Raw genomic sequence first — 4,587 nt, 5'->3', positions numbered from 1 at the left:
GTGGCCTCCCAAATATGGGTCAATTTGTCCTCACAATCAAGGGCCGGGGTGCCCGTATCCCATGAGTCAAAGACTTCATATTTTCTCAGATATGGGGCAGGGTCAATGGTAACTACTTCCACAGAGTTTTTTGTTTTGTTTGAAAGTTGTTCATTCCATAAAGGTAAACTCTAAAAAAGGATGCTCTCCTCTCACTCCGCTGCTATGAGGTGAACAACTGACCCTACCGCATGGTCCTTCCATGTTCCACTTGGTCAGAGGCACAAGTGATGGGGCAGAGAAACCGTGAAGGATAACTTCCAAAACCCTGAGCCAAAATAAGTATTTCCTTTTAATTTTATTACTTTAGTTATTTGTGAAAGAGTGTGGGGTGGGTATGGGTGTAGGTGTGGGTGTGTAAGTGCATGTGGATGTAGGTGCCTGTGAAAGCCAGAAGAGGGCGTCAGATCCCCTGGAGCCAGAGTTAACACGTGGTTGAGCCATCCAACACAGGTGCTAGGAACCAAACTGGGGTCCTCTGCAAGAGTAGTTCGTGCTCTTAAGGACTAAGCCACCTCTCCAGAACTGTTTTTCCTCCTTAAAAGCTGTTCATCTCGTTCTTTCCGTCTCCGGCCGCCGTAGGGACAGGAGCCGCCATGTCCACGCATCTGCAGCGGTTGGTCATGTGCAACTGCTCCAGCTTCCTGCTCAAGAGGAACAAGCAGACCTACAGCACCGAACCCAATAACCTGAAGGCCTGCAACTCCTTCTGCTACAATGGCCTCATTCACCACAAGACTGTGGAGTGGAGCCCGCGGCCAATGTCAAGAGCGTAGTGGTGGTCATGAAACACAGATCCGGTCAGCGAAAACCAGCCACATCTTACGTAAGGACCACCATCAACAAGAATGCACGGGCCACCCTCAGCAGCATCCATCACATGATCCGAAAGAACAAGTACCGCTCCATCTGGGCATGGCGGCCATCCGCAGGGCCAGTGCCATCCTGAGAAGCCAGAAGCCCGTGGTGGTGAAGAGGAAACGCACCCATCCCACCAAGAGCTCCTGAGCCCTACACCCCAGAAGCAATAAAGAGTCCACTGACAACCAAAAAAAAAAGCTGTTCATCTCAAGTACCTGTCTCAGCAATGAAGAGCTGACTCATAAATACAGTCACTATTTGTTATTTGCTTAAAGCTACTGTGGCCTCACCCAAGCCCAGCTGTCAGTCATCTGACAAACTACTACAGAAAAACTAAAAATGTGTGCAAAGCAAACAAACAAATGAAAGCACTAACACTCGGGCTGGAGGTAACCCAGTGGTAGAATTCTTGTAGAGCATAGGTGAGGCCCTGGGTTCAATTCCTGCTACCAAAGAAGAGGAAGAGGAGGAACTCCATAGTCAAAAGAGTGATTATATTCCCTGAGGAGGGAGAATTGCAAGTTCAAGGCCAGCAGAGGCTACAGAGCAAGACAAGAATGGAAGGAATGAAGGAGGATAGAGAGAGGAGATAGACAACCTGAGAATCTGTGGTTTCTACTACAATGTACAATTTCAGAGGTGCGCTGAAATTCCTAATATGAAAACTAGAATCAGGGCTGGTGAAATGACTCAGCAGGTAAATGTACTTGTCATCAAGCCTGATCACTTGTGTTCCACTTGGTAGAGACAGTTCCCACAAGTGTCCTGTGCAAGTAAGCACACACACACACACACACACACACACAAAATAAGTAAATAGAATCAATAAGACAAAAACACAGTCCAATATAAAACTTTAAGGGCAGGGGATGCATACAGGCAATTTTCCAAATAGCCGATAAAAATGAAAGTATAATCAATATCATCAACAGATGAAGAGATTAAAATTAAAGTGACAGGCCGGGCGGTAGTGGTGCATGCCTTTAATCCCAGCATTCGGAAGGCAGAGGCAGGCAGATCTCTGTGAGTTCAAGACCAGCCTGGTCTACAAGAGCTAGTTCCAAGACAGCCTCCAACGCCACAGAGAAACCCTGTCTCAAAAAAACAAACAAACAAACAAAAAACGTGACAGGCAGGCAGTGGTAGCACATGCCTTTAATCCCAGCAGTTGGGAGGCACGGGCAGGTAGATCTATGTGAGTTCAAGAACAGCCTGGTCTACAGAACAGAGCTACACAGAGAAACCCTGTCTTGAAAAACCAGAGAGAGAGAGAGAGAGAGAGAGAGAGAGAGAGAGAGAGAGAGAGAGAGAGAGAGAGAGAGAGAGAGAGAGAGAGAGAGAGAGAGAGAGATGTTGAAGTGACAAAGAGGGTTATTCTACACACAAGACTCAATGGGATGGCATCTTTACAGGATAGCAGGAAGTGGGAAATGACATGTTTGCCCACCATGAAGACAGTGGGGTGGATCCCTGTGGTCCTTTGAGTGAGAATGCCCCCCCATTGGGTCATATGTTTGAATGCTTGGTTGGTGGAACAATTTGAAAAAGATTAGAAGGTGTGGCCTTATCGGAGGTGTGTCACTGGGGGGTGGGCTTTGAGGTTTCAAAAACCCATTCCATCCCCAATTTGCTCTGTGTCATGCTTGTGGATCAGACGTGAGCTCTCAGATACCGCTCCAGCACCATGCCTGCCTCCCTGCTGCTATGCCTCCATGACGGTCATGGACTCACCCTCTGAAACTGTAAACACCAATAAATTCTTTCTTCTATAAGTTGTCTTGGTCATAGCAATTGAAAAGTAACCAAGACCATTCCCATCTCTGAAAGCACCTGGAAAATGTGTAGGCATCTCTGCCAAGCAGACTGCTGTCGTCTAGGGATCCATCCAAGGGACATGCTCAGAGTGGCTCTAGGGAAACCCAAAGATGTTCCTCACAACACTAAAAGCATGCCTAAATAGTTCTTTAGCCATATCCCTGGGTGATGACATTACTGGCTGGATAATTCTCTCCAAATATTGGTAAATTACTTCATAAAGACAATAATTCGGGCCAGGTGTGATGGTCCATGTCTTTAATGCCAGCACTATGAAAACAGGCAAATGGATCTCTGTACATTTGAGGCCAGCCTCATTTATATAAGAAATTCCCCCAGCAGACAGTGAGCCCCACGAAAGAAACAGGGGAGCTAGAGAGATGTTTCAGCCACTAACTGTACTTGTTGCTCTTGCAGAGGAACTGGGTTCAGTTCCCAGCACCACATGGTGACTCACAACTGCCTGGTACTCCAGTTCTGGAGGATCCCATGCCTTTCTTTTGGTATTCCTTAAATACCAGGCAAGCAAGTGGTGTGCTTACACATACATGCAGGCAAAATACTCATATACATAAAGTAAAAGAAATGAATCTTTAAAGGAAAGAAACAAATAAAAGAAAATGAAAAACCCCAGTCATGGAAGCATTAAAATGTCTTTGTGTTTCTTGAACCCCCAACCCCACCCCAATTACCCAAGCTTAGAAGTAATCTTGTGTGTGCGCTAGACATGGCAGCATTTACTTGTAATCCCAGTGCCAGGGAGGTAGGGGCATGGGGATTAGGAATTCAAAACCAGTCTAGGCTAGAGGAGACCCTATCTCAAAAATAAAAAAACAGGTGGTGAGAGGTAAGGGGAGGGAGGAAGGAGCCCTTCTCTGGAACAAAGTCTCTGCTCCAGTCAGATCCCTGGCGCTCACTAACCATTTCATCTGCCCATCAGATAAGGTGGATGCCTAGTGCCCAGAGTGGGCCTGGCTTGCTATCCGACATCGCTATGGACACAGTTATCTCCAGACTTGTCTAAAAAGCAAAAGAAAACTAGGAAGATTTCTGAGTCACATGGGCAGAATGTGCCACAGAGCCAAGGAATTCCACTCTATAATCCTGACTGTGCTGGCAGACTCTATAAGCCTGACTGTGTTGGCAGAAGCCAGTCCTACCCCACCTGTTCCATCAGGCCACAGCCGTGAATGTGGAACAGGTCACCCTGCATGACCCGGGTGTTTGTTTACCATCACCTCCTCAGCCTCAGGGTCCCTATCTCTTAGTGTGGCCTGAGATCTCGCCAAGGTCGGGGTAGGGGACATTGTGAACAAACATAAAATTAGAGGTTTTGGGCACTCCAAAAGGCATGGGAGACACGGAGGACCCTGGCAGAAGGCCCAAGATGTCCAGCGCAGGAGAGCTAAGCGCAATCCCGATCTGGGTGCAAACCGTGGGCAGGGAAGCACACCTCTGTTGGCTTGAGGATGGGGAGGGTAGGGCTGGGCAGATGCCAACCACTCGGAACGAGGGGGGATGCGGGGGGGTGGGGTGGGGCACTGGATCTGGACCAGCACAAGGCAGCTTAAGGAGGTAAATGCGAGGGTCCGGCGGCCCTCCTCCAACTGCCCACGGCCACGCCCCTCGCCGTGGCCAACTTGCCAACGCGCGCGACCTCCAGCACCCCTGGGCTGTGCGCGCTCTCGGCGCCGGGCGCTGCGCCAGGTCCGGGTGGGAGGACAGGAGGGTCCCCGCGCAGGCTCGGACCCCGGCGGGCTCTGCGGCCGCTTCCGCACTGGCCCGTGCGCTCTTCCCGCGTGCCGTGCGTGTCCGAGCGCAGGCACTCGCGGTGCAGGTGGGCGCGCTCTCGCGGGCGGGGGTCCGGCCGGG

At 49.8% G+C, this 4,587-nt stretch overlaps 1 pseudogene; it reads left to right on the top strand.

Annotated features, from left to right (window-relative positions):
- Window positions 1-635: 635 nt before the first annotated feature.
- On the top strand, window positions 636-1,050 carry LOC101831626 (annotated as a pseudogene).
- Window positions 1,051-4,587: the final 3,537 nt, after the last annotated feature.

The sequence above is a fragment of the Mesocricetus auratus genome, unplaced genomic scaffold, assembly GCF_017639785.1.
Source record: "Mesocricetus auratus isolate SY011 unplaced genomic scaffold, BCM_Maur_2.0 Super-Scaffold_100004, whole genome shotgun sequence".
Lineage (NCBI taxonomy): Eukaryota > Metazoa > Chordata > Mammalia > Rodentia > Cricetidae > Mesocricetus > Mesocricetus auratus.
Note: the sequence above shows the minus strand (reverse complement) of the source record. Positions and strands in the feature narration are given on the sequence as shown.